This window comes from Podarcis bocagei (genome assembly GCF_964188305.1).
Source record: "Podarcis bocagei genome assembly, chromosome: 1".
Classification (NCBI taxonomy): domain Eukaryota; kingdom Metazoa; phylum Chordata; class Lepidosauria; order Squamata; family Lacertidae; genus Podarcis; species Podarcis bocagei.
This window is the reverse complement of record NC_138125.1, coordinates 59426144-59448342: the sequence shown is the minus strand read 5'-3', so window position 1 is coordinate 59448342 and position 22199 is coordinate 59426144. Positions and strand designations below refer to the sequence as shown.

General features: G+C 42.2%; 1 long non-coding RNA gene across 1 annotated transcript in view; it reads left to right on the top strand.

Annotated features, from left to right (window-relative positions):
• LOC308571840 overlaps positions 1–22199 on the top strand; it is a 91414-nt gene that overhangs the window by 794 nt on the left and 68421 nt on the right. The gene's annotated exons all lie outside the window — the stretch shown is intronic.

The window sequence follows — 22199 nt, the reverse complement described above, 5'->3', positions numbered from 1 at the left end:
GAGTTCCTTCTAATTGCTGGATCCTGCAAGAATTCAATTGTTGGTAAAAGGCGAAAGATTTATACTAACTGAAGAGAAACCAGGAATTGGACAGGACTATAAGAAAAAGTGATACAAAAGAAGGGAAGCTACCTAATGCCTCCCCCCCCCTTCAGATGACAGACAATTGTTTTTCAATACATTGTTTCAATGTTTGGCAAAAAGATATTTCTAAATATATCTGGCAAGGGAGAAAAACCAAGAATAAAATATAAAATATTGATAGATGGAAAATAAAGGGGAGGATTCTTCTTGCCAGATATGATATGATATTATGAAGCATCTTGTCTTTGTTGGTTGAAAGAATGGATGACACTGGAGAATCCACATATCTTAGATTTAGAAGGTCATGATAATATTTTTGGTTGGCACATCTATTTGTGGTATGAAAAGGTGAAAGTACACACCAGATTTACAAATCACATAATTAGGAAAAAATTGTATAGAGTATGGGATAAATGCAAAAATTTATTTGGGACAAAAACACCACTTTGACTCTCACGTTTCCGAGCACAATTCAAAGTGTTGGTGCTGACCTTTAAAGCCCTAAACGGCCTTGGTCCAGTATATCTGAAGGAGCGTCTCCACCCCCATCGTTCTACCCGGACACTGAGGTCTAGCACCGAGGGCCTTCTGGCAGTTCCCTCACTGCGAGAAGCCAAGTTACAGGGAACCAGGCAGAGGGCCTTCTTGGTAGTGGCACCTTCCCTGTGGAACACCCTCCCACCAGATGTCAAAGAAAACAACAACTACCAGGCTTTTAGAAGACATCTGAAGGCAGCCCTGTTTCGGGAAGCTTTTAATGTTTGATGTATTATAGTATTTTAATATTCTTTTGGAAGCCGTCCAGAGTGGCTGGGGAAGCCCAGCCAGATGGGCGGGGTATAAATAATAAATTATTATTATTATTATTATTATTATTATTATTATTATTATTATTATTATTATTATCACCATTGGAAGCCAAAGCGGTAAAGAGGAGGAATATGATAGAAGGTTGGACAACTTATAGAAATCTATTAAAATAAGAGGGAGGAGAGTTTAAATTAAAAGAATTTAAGGATTTATCAGGAAAGTTAACAACATGGATACAATATCAGCATTTGAATGAAGTATTTAAGAAAGATAGGATACGAGGGTTTGGGGAACAAATATCACAATTAGAGAGAAATCTGTTGGAATGTAAAGTTAAAGTGCTATGACTGGGATGGGAGACAAAGGATGAGCAGGTAAAATCTTCAATGATATATTGGACAATAGATATTGGTTATAATATAGATATGGAAGCGTGGGAACAATTGTGGAATACAGATATAAAATTTACAGTGTGCTATGGTTTAAGAGAAATCTACCTAAAAATGTTATATAAATGGTATCTAACACCGAGTAAATTAGCAAAAATGTATAAATCAAAATCGAATAAGTGTTGGAAATGCAAAGAGAAAGAAAGCACTTTCTATCATATGTGGTAGCCTTGTAGTAAGCTTAAAGTTTACTGGGAAATGTTATATATTGAATTGAAAAAGATGTTTCAAATAACATTTGTTTAAAAAAACCCCCAGAAGCTTTCCTTTTGGGAATTATAGGGATAGAACTACCTAAACAGTATATAAATTTATTCATGTATGCGACTACAGCGGCCAGAATGTTTTTCTGCCCAAAAATGGAAAAAAGAAGAAGTCCCGATGAAAGAAGAGTGGATACAAAAACTTATGGACTATGCAGAAATGGCAAAACTTACTGGAAAAATAAGAAATCAAGATAACAAACCTTTTATAAAAGAATGGAAATGGTTTATTGAATATTTACAAACAAATTGTAAACAGATAAGGAAATTGGCAGGATCACTGTAATAACCTGCAGTTTCATAAGAGTATATAAATAAAGTAGATTAATAGTAAGTTAAGTTAAGCTGATTTAAAATATGCCGTTAAGTTAATGCAGTTAAGTAATAATAATAATAATAATAATAATAATAATAATAATAATACCGTATTTTTCGCCCCATAAGACGCACTTTTTCCCCTCCAAAAATGAAGGGGAAATCGGGGTGCGTCTTATGGGGCGAATGCCTGCAAGCCTCGCGCGCCCGGCAGGAGGTCCCATCGGGTGCGCGAGGCTTGGGGCGGCAGCCTGTCGCCCGAAGCACGGGGAGCCCTCTGGAGGGCTCCCCCTGCTTCCGGCGAGTGTCTGCAAGCCTCGCGCACCCGGCAGGAGGTCCCACCGGGTGCGCGAGGCTTGGGGCGGCAGCGGACTGCTTGCCCGCACCTAGAAGCTTGGGGCGCGCTGAGCTCAGCACGCCCCAAGCTTCTAGGTGCGCGCAAGCAGTCCGCTGCCGCCCCAAGCCTCGCGCACCCAGCGGGACCTCCTGCCGGGTGCGGGAGGCTTGGGGCGGCAGCGGATTGCTTGCCGGGATGCAGAAGCTTGGCGCGCGCTGAGCTCAGCACGCCCCAAGCTTCTAGGGGCGCGCAAGCAGTCCGCTGCCGCCCCAAGCCTTGCGCACCCGGCGGGACCTCCTGCCGGATGCGGGAGGCTTGGGGCGGCAGCGGACTGCTTGCCGGGATGCAGAAGCTTGGCACGCGCTGACCTCAGCTTGCCCCAAGCTTCTGGATTAGCGCAGCGCACCTGGGGGGGAAATAAAATTTTTTTCCTTTATTTCCCCCCCTAAAATCTAGGTGCGTCTTATGGGCCGGTGCGTCTTATGGGGCGAAAAATACGGTAATAATAATAATAATAATAATAATAATAATAATAATAATAATAATTATTATTATTATTATTATTATTATTATTATTATTATTTATTATTATTTATACCCCGCCCATCTGGCTGGGCCTCCCCAGCCACTCTGGGCAGCTTCCATAAAAACCAAAAATACAGTAAAATATCACACGTTAAAAACTTCCCTGAACAGGGCTGCCTTAAGATGTCTTCTGAATGTCAGGTAGTTGTTTATCGCTTTGACATCTGCTGGAAGGGCGTTCCACAAGGCGGGCGCCACTACCGAGAAGGCCCTCTGCCTGGTTCCCTGTAGCTTTGCTTCTCGCAATGAGGGAACCGCCAGAAGGCCCTCGGCGCTGGACCTCAGCGTCCGGGCAGAATGATGGGGGTGGAGACGCTCCTTCAGGTATACTGGACCGAGGCCGTTTAGGGCTTTAACGGTCAGCACCAACACTTTGAATTGTGCTTGGAAACATACTGGGTGCCAATGTAGGTCTTTCAAGACCGGTGTTATATGGTCTCGGCGGCCGCCCCCTGTCACCAGTCTAGCTGCCGCATTCTGGATTAGTTGTAGTTTCAGAGTCACCTTCAAAGGTAGCCCCACGTAGAGTGCATTGCAGTAGTCCAAGCGGGAGATAACCAGAGCATGCACCACTCTGGCGAGACAGTCCGCAGGCAGATAGGGTTAATTTAGAATATGCTGGAGATGATAAAAAAAAAAATTAAGGAACCGCAGAAAGAGGAGGAAGGAAGTCGAGTTTTGAAATGTTAAAATAACTGTAAAACTATTGAAATGTATATAACTGAAAATCATAAAAATAAATAAATTAAGAATTCAATTGTTGGAATAACCAGGTCCGCTTCTTGGTAATGAGTCATTAAGGTAACAAAGAAAGTAGCTCTGTTCTCGACAACAAACGGGTGGTCCCTATACTCCCTCAACTAGCTGTTAGTTAGAAGGGCAAAAACTAGAGTTGTGTGTGATAGATGGCTAGAAGCAGGGGGCAGGCAGAAGCAAAGGGGAAGAGCCAAGCTTGATTTCGGTTTGAATCCAAGACTGTTGCTGTTGGAGAAACAAAACCTTAAAAAGGTAAAGGGACCCCTAACCATTAGGTCCAGTCGTGGCCGACTCTGGGGTTGTGGCACTCATCTTGCTTTATTGGCTGAGGGAGCCGTGTCATGTGGCCAGCATGACTAAGCCACTTCTGGCGAACCAGAGCAGTGCGTAGAAACACCGTTTACCTTCCCACTGGAGCAGTACCTATTTATCTACTTGCACTTTGACGTGCTTTCGAACTGCTAGGTTGGCAGGAGCAGGGACAGAGCAATGAGAGCTTACCCCGTTGCGAGGATTCGAACTGCTGACCTTCAACTGCTGACCTTCTGATTGGCAAGTCCTAAGCTCTGTGGTTTAACCCACAACGCCACCCATGTCCTCTATCATAGGCTCAGGTTGTATATATATTTAAACAAACCACATATAATAAAGACACCACAGTCTCTGCTGTCCCTCATTCCGAGGACAGCGAAACCTGGGTAAACAGCTGGCACCCCTGGAATCTCACACCAGTCAGAGATTGGGGTGGCATGCAACAGTATGGATACCTCAGTGATGACTTTCCAACTTTGTATGTTGGTTCCCATTGTTTATTATCTTTCTCTACGAAAGGCAAAACGTGATAATGTTCATGTGAGCATAGGAACACAGGAAGCTGACTTATACAAAGGTGAGACCATTGATCCATCTGCCTGTGTATTGTTTACATTGATTGACAGCAACTCTGTAAGGTGTTGGCAGGTGATATTTCCAGTCTTGCAAGGAACTGCTGAGTATTGAAGCTGAGACCTTTTGCATGCTATCAAATGTTCAATCACCAAGCTATAGCCCTTCCACATATAAGAACAAATGCTTGTCAAAGTAGGTGCCACCTCTGCATACAGTTGCCCATTTTCTCTAGACAGAATTTTTTTGAGTGGAGGGTTCATCAGCTCCGGTTGTCTCCACCGCATCAACCCAAGGTGGCAAGTGGGAAAGACAGCTGCAGTTGCTGCTGCTTATTGGTTGCTACCTTAAGCAGCAGTTTTCTTTTCCTTGTAAGAGCAGCTGCTGCCTCCTCACTCATGTGCACATATGCCCTGCTCTGTGCCATATCCCCTCTAAGCTTGGGTGGCAGAGGGAGAGTAGGCATGCAGCACTGTGGCACAGAGCAAGTGGTTTGACCCACACAAGTGGGCGCAAACACCCCATCTAGGTCTTCTCATTGGGTGGTAGTAGCTGCTGCATCTCAGAAGGTGCAGCTAGCACAAATCTGCATCTGCTTCATCTTAACATTGACAGTAACTTTGAAAGGTAAAGGTAAAGGGACCCCTGACCATTAGGTCCAGTTGTGACCGACTCTGGGGTTGCGGCGCTCATCTTGCTTTATTGGCCGAGGGAGCCGGCGTATAGCTTCCGGGTCATGTGGCTAGCATTACTAAACCGCTTCTGGTGAACCAGAGCAGTGCACGGAAACGCTGTTTACCTTCCTGCTGGAGTGGTACCTATTGATCTACTTGCACTTTGACGTGCTTTCAAACTGATAGGTTGGCAAGAGCAGGGACCGAGCAACGGGAGCTCACTCTATTGCGGGAATTCGAACCGCCGACCTTCTGATCGGCAAGTCCTAGGCTCTGTGGTTTAACCCACAGCGCCACCCGTGTCCTAACTTTGACAGTAAGCTTTTATTATTACTCATTTGACTTCATTACCAAACCCACACTGAATAATGTACTATTTTATGACATAGTAGTTAAGTGGGATTAGGGTTGCAACTTTAGTGAAAGTCAACGTTATCATACCTTGTTGGGTATACGTTTGGGAAGAGAGAAAGCTACTTTGCAAACAAGACCTGACCCGTGATTTGCCAATTTATCATCCTTAATCCGGAGGGGCAAAATAACTCGAGGGAAGGAACTAACAGTTATTAGCAACGAGGAAATACCATGGGGGCTAAAACAGAGTTCTGCTATTATTTCCTTTCCTTTTGAAAAAAATATATTTTGTTTTTCCAGCTCTCAACCACCCACCCCACACCATGTTTCTTTCTATGGGTTAAAAAGCCTAGCCTTCTGCTGAAAGGTAGCTGCGCAAGTTTACTTCTGTTTAGGATTATCTGTCATAGGTGTTTTGGTTGAGATTCCTACATTGCAGGGTGGACTAGATGACCCTCAGGATCCCTTCCAATTCTATGATAATAAAGTTTCAGGATGATGTACAAAATTAAATCATAAAGCACAATTAAAAGGAAAACAGATAATCATTAAGGTGATTGGTTCATCAACAAAATTAACCTCTGAGGCACCCCTAAAAATTATTTTCCTTTGGCATTGGACCCCTTTGCACTTAGCCAAAAATAATACAACTCCCTCTCATCTGTAATACTTTCATAAATATATGTATATTGTCATTCTGACATTGATTAAAAACAGTTTTTTCTCTCAATTCATTATAATAAATAGGTTCTGCCAGTTTTGCTTTTTTAGGAGAATATTAGTAGCTACTTTAGAGACACTGCGCTGTGAGATTATTTTTCTCCTACCCTACCCCACCCTACCCCACCCACATAATTGCTCTTCCTAAAGCCATATTATCTTTTGATACTCCCTGTATTTGGTTGATTATTGTATTTTTATCAGCTTACATGGGAACCCCAGTGGTCTTATCCAGCCCCTGATCTTTATTATATTTGGTTGGCTTCCACACTATTAAGAAGTTTTGAAGTGTTTTGCCTTGGGCTGCTGTTGGGAGGGAAAGACACTACCTTGACTATACAAAACTAATGACACATTTATTTGGATCCTGTCCATGCTACATTTGATTGGATAATTGGACCATACCTTTAGGGCTGTCTAGTTCAAAATCAAAATGCACACTTGCAAGATGTTCTAGGCATGAACTATTTTAGACAGAACTTACCAGGACAGGGGGAAGTTGAATAACATTTATGATGCAACTTATTCCATGGCTCGGTTGTTCTTACAGTTGGAAAACACTTTCCAATATCAGTCCTATGTGGATGTAGTAAAGTCACATATAATGTATGAAATCTGTATTAAAACAAATTTATGCTTCTCTGGCTTGTATATGTAATAGGGTGGCATAAGTAATATTATGAATAATATACACCCATTGGAAGCTTACTGCTTAGGTCTATCCAAATCATTTTGCTATTGTATTCTTGCAAACCACCCCAATCTCTGCTGAGTGGTAGCAAGATTCCAGGAGCTTTGGCACTTAACCAGGGGTTGTGTTCTTTTGCAGTGAAGAATGGTTGCAACTGTAGTGTCTTTACGAAATATGGTTTATTTACATATATTTACACCTGAGTTTTATGGCGTTCACAGCAGAGAGGACAAGCAATTCAGAGGGATCCTAAGCACCGTCCCTGTGTCTCTCTGTAATGGCCTGCTCCAGCCACCCAGCATGGCTATTGCCCTTCAGTCCCTCCGTGGAGTTTTGCTCACTTCCTCCTTCTCCTTCCCAGCTGTACTTGCAGAAAACAACCCTTCTTCTTCCACTTCGAGCATCCCCCTCACAGCCACCCTGGCAACCTCCATTTCCCAAGCCCATTGTGAAAGGTATTTTGTCCAGCTGCTTACACCAGACCAACGGCAATCCTACCCCAAAAGCTACTGGGCAGGGGGTCTTATGTTTTGCGGATGTCTTACTGTTATCAAACAAACCAGGCCATTATCAGTCTTTTCTTTCTTCAATGACCTATCCTTGTCAGACTGGCCTCATGAGGAAGCTAGCCAGTATTAGTTCCAGCCCTTGCTAAATTTACAAATTTATGAGTTTGCTCAAATTCCAACCCATCTCTTAATATAGAGATTATGGGGGGGGGGGTCCCTGCCCCTATCACTCATAACAGTTTATAGTTTGGACCTTAAGATGCCTTTCACAAGTGAAAAGGCATGCTTCACCTCAAGTCTGCCGATTCTGTAGCCCTGCTGCAACCCTGCACAGGCCCTACAACTTGGGATGGTTCCATAACCCCCAGGAGTGGCATTTTAGAGGGTTCAGTGGGCCTTTAGTTAGCAGAAGACTCATTGTTGCTAATTTGTTCAATAGAAAATGTCAATATCTGTGGAAGTAGATAATAACCTGTTTTGAATTTTGAATGAATTAGTTCTTGTTCAAGCTGTTTGTCTACTCCTCACAGAGCTACAATTCCCAGGACCCTTAACTACATTCCCCCAAATTCTTTAAAGCCATGTGCTTTAAATGTGTGATGTGGATATGACATGAGTTATGCCAATACTAGTGTTTAGATGAGGTACACAATGCCAAATGCTTAAGACGTGAAAAACATAGTATACTTGAACTTTCAAAAATCTTTCAACAATGTAGCTCACCAACAACTACTAAGCAAGCTTAGTGGTAATGGAATAAGTGGAGAGGTCCTCCTGTGGATCAGGAACTGGTTAAGTAACAGGAAGCAAAGAGCAGTTATCAGAATGGAAGGATGTAAAAAGTTGAGTTTCTCAAGGATTGGTATTGTTCATAAACAAATCAGCTCTTCGCTAATGGAGAAGACACAAGTTTCTCATGTGTCCCAGTTCCAGGTACTTATATGACTGTGTTAGAGACTGTTACAAAAGAAATATCCACACCTAGATGAGTTATTGATTGTTATCACGGTAAGCTCTCTAATCAGCTAGTGTGGTAGCAGAAGAACACGAGGAGAGCCTGCTGGATCAGGCCAATGGTTCATGCAATCCAGCATCCTGGCCAACCAGGTGACTGTGGCAAGCCCAGCATTGATAACTATAGTGCCACAGGTATTTTAAATACTGAGCTGTTTAGTGGATTATCCTGAGATATTTCCCACAGAAAATCATTTTCACTCCATTTTAAATATTACTTGGAATGCAGTATCCAGTTCTCATGTAATAAATGTTAAAAGTGTATCCCTAAGAGGAGGCTAACTTTGTGTAGGGGAACTAGCTATACTGTTGGGAAAAGGTTCTGTTACAATAGGATGTCCACATGGAGAGGACAGACTTCTTGTACTGTTTAAAGGTAAAGGGACCCCTGACCATTAGGTCCAGTCGTGACCGACTCTGGGGTTGCGGCGCTCATCTCGCTTTATTGGCCGAGGGAGCCAGTGTACAGCTTCTGGGTCATGTGGCCAGCATGACTAAGCTGCTTCTGGCGAAGCAGAGCAGCGCACAGAAACGCTATTTACCTTCCTGCCAGAGCGGTACCTATTGATCTACTTGCACTTTGACGTGCTTTCGAATTGCTACGTTGACAGGAGCAGGGACCGAGCAACGGGAGCTCACCCCATCATGGAGATTCGAACTGCCGAACTTCTGATCGGCAAGTCCTAGGCTCTGTGGTTTAACCCACAGCGCCACCCGCATCCCTCTTGTACTTTTTAGCAGCTGTATAAAAAGGGAATATGGGCTGTTCTCCCCACTTCTGATTGGAGTCAATATTCTCCCTGTTTACTAAAAGGCCATTGAGCAACATCATATTGTTTTGCTTTTAGAAGCCTGTCTTGAAATATCCACCCTTTCATCACTTTCAGTTCTGCTGTGACCTCTCAGGACTGAGAAACCCTCATTTTAGGGACATTAAGAAAATGGAAACAGAGTCATTCTATTTTTCCATTTAAATTTTTTTAAAAGCATGCACATGCTTGCTCTTTATCAATATATCTAATCCAGCAAAACAGTTGTGGTTATATAGCTATTATGCATGATTACAATGATTTTATAACGCCTCACGTGAAGCTTCTCTGCAGAATGTAGGTCAGATCTGCAAGCTGTGCAAAGGGTTTGGCTGTGATGAGAAACAGCCGCACCTTCAAGAGAGTAGTCAAAGCATATTCACTTAGTCTTTCTTCATCCCTCTGTACAAAAGATTCTTCAGCATCTTTCATATTTATTGTTCATTACTGCAAACTGGGAGGTAGCTCCAGGAACAAGGAGCAGAATCGTCAACAATTCAAATATTTTTGCAGCCTAGCCACAGACATACACAAGTGAGTCTCCAAAATAACCCGAGAGAAGATGAGTAGAATATGCACCACATGCAGCTAGTACGGAAAATAGCTGTAAGCAATTTGTATCAACAAACTCTGGGCCATTTGGCATATAGTGTGTCTTGCTTGCCTAAATCAGTTTAGACTGCAGCTGAACTGCTGAACTGATGCTTGCTGGAGAGCAGACTTGCCCTTTGTTTCAACTGCTTGTGATACAGTCCTGTGTATTTCCTGTGACAAAGATGGCGTTAATCAATTGGACTCGGTCATATAAACAGTTTATTAATGAATGCAGCTTTCGAGATTTCTGTAATTTTGTTTGATTTTCAACTTGATTGTTCAGTGCCATTGAAAAAGGTGCACTTTTACTTTCTTTGGGATGCTGGCAAAAACTCCAAAAACACACACAAACTGTGTTTGGCTGCAGTTAAGTGGTGTAGCTGGTGAACCAGTTGATAGCTGCCACCTGGGCAGCTAGGAATAATGGCTAACCCAAGGTTACTTTCACATCACAAACCTGATCTTTTAAGAGGCCATGTGAATTCAAGCATTTCCAGATTATCTGGCCATCCACCATACTCATATCTGGATTTAGTTTCATTTTATTCACTCTCATCTAATTAAACTGACAAGGCTATTTTTATTGTACAGACTATGTCACTTAGCAAGTATAAAATGAAAAGTGACAGGAGAGTCCCTCTGTATTCAATTCAATGTTTATTACCTATGGATTCAGGTAGGTAGCTGTCTTGGTCTGACACAGTCAAAATAAATTTAAAAATTTAAAAAATTGTCCATTAGCACCTTAGAGAGTGAATTCAGTATAATAATAATAATAATAATAATAATAATAATAATAATAATAATAATTTATTATTTATACCCCGCCCATCTGGCTGGGCTTCCCCAGCCACTCTGGGCAGCTTCCCCAAAAAATATTAAAATACTGTAATACACCAAACATTAAAAGCTTCCCTAAACAGGGCTGCCTTCAGATGTCTTCTAAAAGTCTCGTAGTTGTTGTTCTCTTTGACATCTGATGGGAGGGCGTTCCACAGGGAAGGTGCCACTACTGAGAAGGCCCTCTGCCTGGTTCCCTGTAACTTAGCTTCTCGCAGTGAGGGAACCACCAGAAGGCCCTCGGTGCTGGACCTCAGTGTCCGGGTAGAACGATGGGGGTGGAGACGCTCCTTCAGATATACTGGACCGAGGCCCACCTACCACAGCTGACAGCCAAGGATCAGACAAGAGGAGTTCCAAGATTTGGGGTGGGGGCACGCTGAAGAGCGACTTGCTGGAGGGAGCAGCCAGTCTCGTCCATCATGATGCTTTCTGAGAGCGAGGCACTGGCCAAAGAGGGCTTGGGAGGTCCAGAACGTAACTCCTGCGCAAAATGAGGATTGCCTGTAGTCTCTCATATTCCCATGCCTCCCCACTGCAAACATGGAACCCTCCACTGCCCTTGCTGCTCCACAATCTTTGAATAGTGGTAATGGCAAAACGGGAACTTTTCAGGGCCAGATCAGGAGTGGACTGGGTCCACCAGATCCACAGCCCTCCCAAGCCTCTGGAAGGTGAGGGGAAAGTATCCAAGCTCTGGAAATGCTGTGTTTAGCAGAAGGAATCTTGGTCAACTTTAAGGAGACTTGAAGCTTTCAAACTCTAGCATCCAGTCTGGGACACGGAGGATGGGGGAGGTACACAGAAGGAGAAGGCAGCTTCCAGGACTTTGGAAGCTATTTTTACTATGAGTTGTAGGAGTGGAATTCAGGGCAGGCCTGGTCCACCTCGTTACTTTAAACAGTAAGTAAAAGGGTGAAACCTGATTGCCTAGTGGGTTTTTATCTTGATTTATTCCAAATTCATATGGAGGGAGCAGCATTCTTACCATAAATATGTGAATGTTTTTAATTATAACTGTTGTTTCTAGAGTACACTATAATAGAAACATAAGTTAGGAATTCCACTTTTCTTCTGCTGCCCTGCTGGGACTCTTCACCCTTCCCAGCAATCCTGTTATAAAAACTTAAGATGAGCCTGATGTATCTAGCCAGTGGCCCATCTAGTCCTGTTCTCACAGCGGCCAATCAGATACACCTGTGGGAAGCCTGCAAGCTGGACATGAGCACAATAGCCCTCGGCCAACCTGCAATTCCCAGCAACTGGAATTGAGAGGCATATTGCCTCTGACAGTAGATGAAGAAGGTAGCCATTGTGGCTAGTCGTAGCCATTGATAGTCTTCTATGAATTAGTGCTTCATAATCTCTTTTTGTTTTAACAACCCTGAACAATTTGGTAAACTTGGCCACAGCACTGCTCACCCCTAACTCCAGATGCTTTATGAACAAGTTAAAATGCACAGCTCCTAATACTGAACCTTGGGGGACTCTACTTTGTACATCCCCGCACTTCTAGAACTGTCCCTTTATTCAGACTCTCTGCTCCCTGCAACCTAGCCAATTCCTGATCCACAAGAGGGCCTCCCCTCTTAGTCCATAACTGCTAAATTTACTCAGAAATCTTTGGTGAGGCACCCAGTTGAATGCTTTTTGAAAGTCCAGATCCACTTTGACAACCAGATCTTCTCAACTAGTGCTTGTTGACACTCTCGAATAATTCTAATAGGTTTATAAGAAAAGATTTGTCCTTGGACAAGCCAAGCTGGTTCTGCTTCAGCAAGGATTGTTCTTCTATATCCTTTGTTATTTTATCCTTAACAATTCTTTCCACCTGGTCTATCATTTCCAAACATAAATTTATTATTATTATTATTATTATTATTATTATTATTATTATTATTATTATTATTATTATTATTATTGAAGGGAAATGTGTGTTGCTTAAAGATGGAAAGGGGGGCACCATTTGCCTGCAGAAAGACTCATCTCAAGACTCCACTGCAGAGATGCTTCCCCCCCTCAGCCCTTTTCATTTCCTGAGTCTGTCAGAGTCCTGGATTCCATTTGAATTCGTTCTCCTTCTGGGACGTTTGTGTTGTATCTGTAATATTGGCACTGAAAATAAAGACTATGCGGTTCTGGACCTCCATCTGCATCAGTGGAGCAAGCATAAGCTCCTTCTGCCTGCCTCCATTCCACCCTGCCCTGCCCATTTTCATGTCTTTATGAGGTTTTGGGGTTACTTCCAGATTCAGTGCTGTGCACATATGCGCAATCATGTTTGATCTGGACACACCTAAATTGTTTGTTGCCTGTCTCTTTTTCTCCATGACTGGAGCAGGAAAGCTGTCTTTTTCTGACAACCCCTGAGATGTTCTCCCAGACACAGTAGGCTTGTGCCCTAAGTGACAAAATTATAACACATTATAACAAAATAATAATTATTTTAATGCAACTGGAGTCTGATTTGAAAGTACTTTTTAAAAAGAAGTTTTATTGCCCACTCTTCAAGAGTGAAATATTAAAAACAGTGGTAGATGTCACAAATGCAACATAAAGCCAGAGTCAGCATGATAAAAAAAATGGAATGGAAATGGTTAAAGTTCTCACATGGCTGGGAGTTGCAACTTGCAACCTTTGTACTAGGCATTGCCCTTTAAAAGTGCAAGCATTCCTCATGTTATGCACTTCATTTTATCATGCTTCGCAGATACTGTGCCTTACAAGGACACGGGTGCAACTACAGGCAGGCCATTGGCTACAAACAATAAAATTGATTTACTGATTAATACAGGCAGCCCAGTCCCTCTAGGGCTGCAGCTGGGTTTCCCCCCTCCTGTCTGTGCAGGCAGTGTGGCCTGGCTTAACAGACAGCATTATAATGCGAATGTGACTACTATATGCACTGGGAAACCAAAAAGATTGTGTGACTTGCTTTGGGATAGAACCGGATGGAATTTGCTGAAATGTTGGGGAGGAAATGGGGGGAAATGTTGGGAAGTGTAGATTTTGGTGAATTTCCTTAAGAATAGCTCAACAACTTTTTTTTAAAAAAAAGGTTTTGCAAAAGAAGCTGAATAATTTTGGACAAACTAAAAAAAACCTTTCACTTTTTGAGATATGGCAATAGGGTGGTACCTCAGGTTACAGACGCTTCAGGTTACAGACTCTGCTAACCCAGAAATAGTACCTTGGCTTAAGAACTTTGCTTCAGCATGAGAACAGAAATCGCACGGTGGTGGCTCAGCGACAGCAGGAGGCCCCATTAGCTAAAGTGGTACCTCAGGTTAAGAAAAGTTTCAGGTTGGGGGGCCGCTAGGGGCGCATTGGAAGATGGCCGACAATACCATCTCTCTGGCGCACACGAGGTAATTAAGAGGCTGATATGGGATTATGCAGCCTCCCTTGTTACCTCAAGGGAATGGGGAATACTGCCTCACCTGCGGTTGCCATAAATCACCCCCGAGTTCGAAAGAATGGGGTGAGGACACAAGATACACAGCACTCATGTGAGACGGCTCTCCCGGACGCTGTCTCTGATCGCGCGGCCTGGTTGCAGCAGCTCAAAATAAACAATTAGAGAGAAGCAAATGCATATATTTCGAGTGAAGAACGGGAGTCAAGACTGCTAATTGAAGTGACCTCTGTGAAGTGGAGCGACGGGCTGGATTTAACAGGAAAATAAATCAAGAAGAAGATACATCAAAGGGTCGGTATGTTGGAACGGGACGGAATTGGGGGGGGGGACTTTTTTTTAAATCTTATGTGATTACCTAACAATCCCCCCCCGGAAGAATCGTTGCAATTACTGATTATAAGCGGGATGATTAAGAACTGTGTGGAAATGAATTACTAATCAAAGACATGGCTTGTGGAAAATTTGGAAAGGAATTAAGGACCTTTGGAATGACGCAATTATAAAAAGAGACTTGTTAGGAAACAGGCCTGGTGGCAAGATTTACGATCGAGGGGGAGGAGACCATGGTTTTGTTATTATATCGGACTGTGAGTTTGACCTGGCAGAACCTCCTAAGAAAATCGAGGAGAGAATGACAGGCCTGCGAGGATTTATGGGCAGACTTTAAGAATGTTTTGTACGGAAGTGTTGAAATGGCGTCTGTCTGTTTGAATATGGCTCTTGGAGGAATGGAAAATCCACACAGGATATACCAACGTCTGTTTCCAACCTGCTTGTGGAGACTATCAGAGGTCACAAAGAAAGGAATATATGATAACAAGAAGATGAAGAAAACAATAAAGAGAAGATTGGACAGAACTGTGAATACTATTTGGACAGAACTGTGAATATGAAAGCAGCAGCAAGAGAGATGTTTGGATCCCTTTCGGAGCTCGAAGCATGGGTACCCCCAACAAAAATTTAAAAATTTGGCTTTGTAATTAATGTGATTTGATTGGTTTGTTAATAAAAACTATATTAAAAAAGAGAAAAGTTTCAGGTTAAGAATGGACCTCCGGAACAAATTAAGTTCTTAACCCTAGGTATGCCTGTGGTAATTTTTGCATTTCTTTTGCTTTTTAAAAAGCTTTTTTTCTTTTGCCTTTTTTGTTAAAATATTGAAGACCTAAAAGAAACAATTTTTCAACCTGAGCTTTTCAATATGATAACAAGCAGACACCATATGATAAAACTATTACGTATTCACCCAAGACATTTAGGCAAGTAAGGTAAACTGGCAATAGTATCCCTACCCCAACCAGGGAAGAAGGGTGAGGTGGGGCGGTTAAGATCTACATCAGGAAATATGGTGTGTGCTGATGGGGAATAAAGATTGACATCTAGAACAAAGGAGGGAAGATAGAATCATAGAATTGTAGCATTGGAAGGGTTCCTGAGGGTCATCTAGTCCCACCACCTGTAATGTAGAAATCTCAACTCGATTGTACATGATAGAAGTATTAAAATGCTTAAAAACCTCCAAGGAAGGTACACCACCTCTCATGGGAGTCTATTCCACGGTTGAACAGCTCTTATGGTCAGAAAATTATTCCTCATGTTTACTTGGAATAGCCTTTCTTGTAACTTGATCCATTGGTTCAGGTTCTAGTCTCCAGAGCAGGAGAAAACAAACTTGCTCTATCTTCCATGTGACAGCACTTTAGATATTTGAAGATGTCTATCATTTCTCCTCTCAATCTCCTCTTTACTAGGCAAAAGATACCCATTTCCCTCAACCCTTCCCCAAAAGCCTGGGTTTCCAGACCCTTGATCATCTTGATCACCCTCCTCTGCACACATTACAGCTTGTCAATATCCTTCTTAAATTGTGGTGCCCAGAACTGGACATAATACTCCAGGTGTAGTCTGACAAAGGCAGAATTATTTCCCTTGATCTGGACATTATACTTCTGCTGATGCAGCCTAGAATAGCAGCTTTTCCGCCACCCTCTCTTTCATTTCCAATTATCTGGTTCCATCTGCTGGTGACAGCATGTAAGCACCCCAATGAAGACAGACAAAGATGGATGACAAATTCGCAGATTCAGCTGTGAAAGCAGAACATGTCAAAAGGCACATACAGTGGTACCTCGGGTTAAGTCCTTACTTCGTTCTGGAGGTCTGTTCTTAACCTGAAACTGTTCTTAACCTGAAGCACCACTTTAGCTAATGGGGCCTCCTGCTGCCGCCGCACTGCTGGAGCACGATTTCTGTTCTCATCCTGAAGCAAAGTTCTTAACCTGAAGCACTATTTCTGGGTTAGCGGAGTCTGTAACCTGAAGTGTATGTAACCTGAAGCATATGTAACCCGAGGTACCACTGTATACAGTTAAATATTTCAGCATGCTTAATTTTGAACATAGGAACAAGCCAAGGCAGCACAAAAAGAACAAATTCATAGGTAAGCATATCTTTGGAATATGAGGTTCTGGTGTTTAAGGATAGAGATGTTCCTTTAGCCCTGTCCTCATTGTTTCACAGTTCATAACAGTTTCACCATCTTCACCTGTAACATTGACAGCTGGGAGTCTCTTTTACGTGCAGAGGTGGCTCATGCCATTAAGAACCTTAACCTCCCAGGGTGTCCCTTCATGTTGTAATGCTTGAAGAGAGCTCAGGTTCAATCAAAATGCCAAGGTGTGAGCTCATTCAGACTTCCATCCATGCTGAGCTTTGCAGGCACAGGTCTACACTTTTCAGGTCCATATCCAAGGGTTTGGTTCCACCCCCCCCATCACTTTCCCTGGGAGAACCTGCTGTTTACTGCTGAACTGGAACAAAAATAAATCTGTGGGAAACCTGATTGCCATTTGTTCCAATCAACAACTGCTCAGACCTGGACCTGGACCTGGAAAGCATGGACCTATGCCTGAGAAACGCAGCACAAAAGAAAGTCTGGATGAGCTCTAGGGTTTGTTGAGAACACAAAAGTAAGTTAAGAAATCGTGACACACAGGAAGAAAAGCAACCTGGGGGAGGAAGCCTGCATGTTATGATTCTATTTTCAGATAATACTGAACCAGTTTGGTATTATGTCTGAATCATGCGAATGTGTTGATGAAAGAGAAAGATCAAAATCCAAGGAACTATCAGCTTCTTTTAAGAAGAAAATGTGAATATTTGCTCTTTTGAATTACTTGGGAAGTGCAGGAAACCAATTCTATATTGCTGCCTGGGTTCCTATTTTTAATTACCAAGTTTCGCTCAAAGGCAGGTATGATGAATTTGATAAAATCCATCCAGTGTTTGAATTAATTTTTTTTATTTTATTTTAAACTGTTTGTGTGCAGCAATCATCCTTGATGCAAAGAACTATGCCAATAGTTCCTCACTGGAGTTGAGGAATTCATGTTTCTCAAAGTAAACCCTTCCGGTTCCACATGTTGTTCAAACTTTGGGGAGTTTGATGTACCCTGCTATTTGAATTAAAAAGTGCAAAAAATTCCATTGTGGGCATGTACGCTGCTGTGTACATCTGAAGTAGGTTTTTGGGTCCCTGCCAGTCATTTGAACTTTTGCATGACTATCATGAGACTTTGAGGCGCTTGTTATAGCAGTACCAAGAATTTAACTACAGTATGAAACCTTTTAACATATATAGCAAGATGCTGATTCACTCTGTAAAAGGAGCCGCAACTTTTCTCAGACTGCTTACAATATACTCTCTGTCAGTAAATTTACCGTGCAAAATGAATGCATGTCTAAAGTAGCCAAGCCATTCCTTGCTGATGTATAATAATCAAATTCATTGGGTATTGTCCAGGCTCCCAGCAGTGAAATCTCTCCTTTCTCCATACTGTTTGATGTGATTCTTCAATAATTGAAAACACTGGAGAAAGCTCTGGATTTTCAAGCAATTGCCCTGCCTATCTTCACAGGACTTTGCTAATCCTGTGCAATTCTATGACAGAATTCTATGCATCAATTTTCTTACTTAGCACCATTATTCTGAAGGTTGCTCTAGACATGATAATTGTCCTATTGGCTTTCACTTCCATATAGGAAAAGGTCTTTACATTGCCACATGTCCTAAACATAACTGGTTGTGGCATTCTAATGGGTGTACACTTTATGTGCATTCATCATATAATATGCGCTCCCCCCCCCTACAAAGCAGAAACCCAAAAAGTTGCCAGCCCAGCAGCACAAGAATGTCAGCATGCTGTGTTTCATCATGTTGCATGTGGCAAGCGATATAGCCATTCCAGGCTGTGATTTACTGGTGATGCCCAAGCACTATAAGACTTTGCAAAATTGGCTCTCCACTGCCAATGACATCAAAACAACAAAACTCTGTTCTACTTCTACTACTTCTTCTTTGGCGATCACTCGTAGCTGAGTAAGATTGTCTTTCATGAACACATTCTTAACAGTGAGTTTGTAAGTGACTGTGGAGGCCAATTCTGGACCCACACGTCCTTCCACAGTGGGGAGATTGGTTTCCGGGTGGGAGTTGATCACGGTGTGGATTTGCCAAGCGTGCCTTCCTCCTAGCATGTTTCTCCCTTGCGTCCTGAGTTCAAGTGTCTTCAAAGCCCATGACACCTTTGGTAAAGGCTGTTTTCCAACTGGAGTGCTCGCAGGCTAGTGTTTCCCAGTTGTCAGTGTTTAAACTACATTTTTTAAGATTTGCCTTTAGACAGTCTTTAAACCTCTTTTGTCGACCACCAGCATTATACTTTCCATTTTTAAGTTCAGAATGGAGTAGTTGCTTTGGAAGATGATCATCAGGCATTGGCACAACATGACCAGTCCAACGAAGTTGATGTTGAAGAATACGAAATACGAAGCAGTGGCACAACAGAGTGAGGTTGACTGCTTTGGAAGCATCTGTTGCTCAGGCCCACTTATGTGTCACCACATCAAATATAGGGCTGACTTAGTATAATATTCAAAGTAGCACAATTTGAAGATGTGGCTATGCTATTTTAGGATTGGTCCATGTTGTAGCCCAGCACACGTGGCAAAGAACTGTGTCTTGGCTTACATGCTCACCTTTGCCATTGGACGGAAGGCATCATTTATGTAGAATTTAATGTGTGTATGAAGCAACTGTATGTTTGATCATTCTGTAACAAAATGAGGAAGATAGACCATGTGGGCAAAACTTAGGTTGAACATATAAATTCCATTGCATGTGGTGGTGGGTGGGTGTGCATGTGTGAGGCCAAGAAGACCCCTGACATGTAGAAGGTTCACAATCAACTCCCCACCTCATAATATTTTTATTGTTTTTTCATATATCCAAAACAGTACAAACAAACTCAATTAACTTCTGAGCTGGCCCAAATTTGCACTTGGATAAGTGTTTGTCTGAAAATGCCCCCACTTGGTTATGATGTAATGTTACTATATCAGAGAGAAGTGCATTTTACTATACCCCCTGAGATGTCACATCCCACAGTATTTACAGTTGTACCTTGGAAGTTGAACAGAATCTGTTCTGGAAGTCCATTCAACTTCAAGATGTTCAAAAACCAAATTGTGGCTTCTCATTGGCTGCAGGAAGTATTTCAGGCAATAACTCTGCGCATGACACTGAGGTGTACTTCTACATGACAACTATCCTTTTTTGGTCAGAATTGCACTTATGAGCCTCTTATAAAATGCTACCTGAAATTAACAAAGTCTTTAACTTAAAGGCTCATAATACAAATGCCCCTGAAAGTTCATGTTACTTCACTTGAATTGAGGCAGGGGTTACAGTCCTGAAAGTTCTTTTCTGGATTGCATTGTAATTTGAAGCACGGAAGAACCCATTCATTTCCCCAAAGCTATGTAGTGGGGTCCCTGCAATGGACACAGCCATCCTCAGTGCTTTTTAAAGGTGCCAATACACACCATGAAGTTGTTACAGTAAGTGTCACACTTGGGGTGCCGTACTGCATATCATTGAGTACCATCGGGGGGGGGGGGAGCACTGGTCTAGATGAGAACTATGTTTCCTAATGTCAGCAGCACAGTCTGGTGATGCTGTTGTTGCAGCATTCAGACACTAGAGGGATAACAGAAAGTCCAAAGGAGAAAGGCAATACCCACTTGGCCACTGCTGCTCCACCCAGAAGTACATTTAGAGAAAAGGAAGGATAGTGGAGCGGTATTTTAAGGTTGGAGGGTGCATGGAGTTAATGCTGAGGTAATCGGAGGTGACATCACTGGGCGTGACACAGGCTTTCCAAATCTGGGGTGGGCTCAGGAAAAAGGTTGACATGAATTCTGTTCTGTGAACCGCTGTCAGACCTCCAGGTATAGGATGGTATATAAATTCAATAAATAAAAACAAATACAATGAATTGTAAAATAACATCCAACATAAATGACGCAGGTTACAATTACATTTTTTATGCACACTTTACAAACTACAGTGGTTTGGAAAATACACAAACCCAAAATTATTGTACAGGATTTAATATTCTTACACACACACTTCACACCCATGCTTCATTCTACATCATAAATTTATATGGACTTCTACGGCTGCTTTGAAAGGAATGTAGAATTCCACACTGGGTTCTGCCCCCTTAATCTGCCTTTGCCTCATGTAGCAAGGTGTTGCTCACCAAGAAAGTATTCTGTGCTACCTGAAAAAATTCTAGTGCAATTTTAGCCAACTCCAAGATGGTTGAATGCTTTTTAAAACACCAGCAGGCCTGAACATGGCACACCATCACACCAGCACTGCTCGCAAGTAACAAAATACCGTATTTTTCGCTCTATAACACACACTCGACCATAACACGCACATAGATTTTGGAGGAGGAAAATCCGTAGGCATGCCACCCGTAGGCATTCCCTCCATAACATGCACAGACATTTCCCCTTACTTTTTAAGAGGAAAAAAGTGAGTGTTATAGTGCAAAAAATATGGTATTTGGGGACCTGAATGCAGGAGCTTCTTTAGATGCAATTTTTCTTTGAATTGCAGCTCCTCACACAACCCCAGTATGCTGTGGACCAAACTATTTTCGAAAGCCTCACTTGTAATGTGGGGATAAAGGAAGGTTTAATTATGCGCTGGTTATTATTATTATTTTATAAGACAGATGCCCTGCTAGATGAATAGGGTTTTGACCTGCAAATAACTATGGCAAACATAGCTGAAAGTCCTATATATACAGCTCCGGGCTTTTTGTCTGATGGTGTACAGAAATCACTGTATGCTTCATTTAGATCTCAGGCACAGCACATTTTCTTTTAAATGTTTGCAATAACATGTCAAAACCAGATCCTGTGAATGGCTATGCAGCCTCACAATTGTCCTTTGCTGGGAACTGTCATATTAATAAATAAAATGAAGCTTTAAAAAGCAGAGTCACAAGCACACACTAACAAGGTGTGGGGAAAACTCACATGAATTAAGACGCAGCTTTTTTGGCACAGGATTTAGCCCATTATTATATAATGCAGAATTCACTTGTAATTTGGCAGTGACTAGAAGGGCACATGCTCATAGAAAAAGCAGTGCGAGGCCTGTGAACTGGCACCTCACAGATGTGGTAAACTATATTATTGATAAGCCTTCTCTGTTGATCTTCCTTTTAAAAAAGAAACTCATAAATGTGACGTATTCTCTGTGTCCCCTTACCCAGCACCACAAAAATTCCACTCTTGAAATCAAAATTGAATCTAGTTCAGTAACTTTAAAAGCAAGGCTTCCAGGGAGAAGCGTAAAAATTCTTGAGAAACAGATGCACGTAATATATGTTGTGGCTCAGTCTTGGTGCTGTGTGTTGTGCAATAAACTGGGCATTTTCCCCCATATAAAGTGCAGTTGTCAGGTGTGTACCACTGTGACCTCATTGAAAATATGCTCAGTGTTTAGTTTAGATAAATAAAAAGGTGATGGGGTGGAAGGTTTGTTACATTGGGCGAAATTACAGTACATAAATGAGGCATGCCAGATTTCTCATCCTATGACATGAAAAGGACAACAGGTTGGGAGAAGTAACATAGAGGGCAGACATCACCAAACTAAATGCTTCATCGAAAGGATGCCATTTTGTCCTAGCTACAATCAAATGGTAAGGCAGGGATGAAGTGAGCCAAAAGAAAA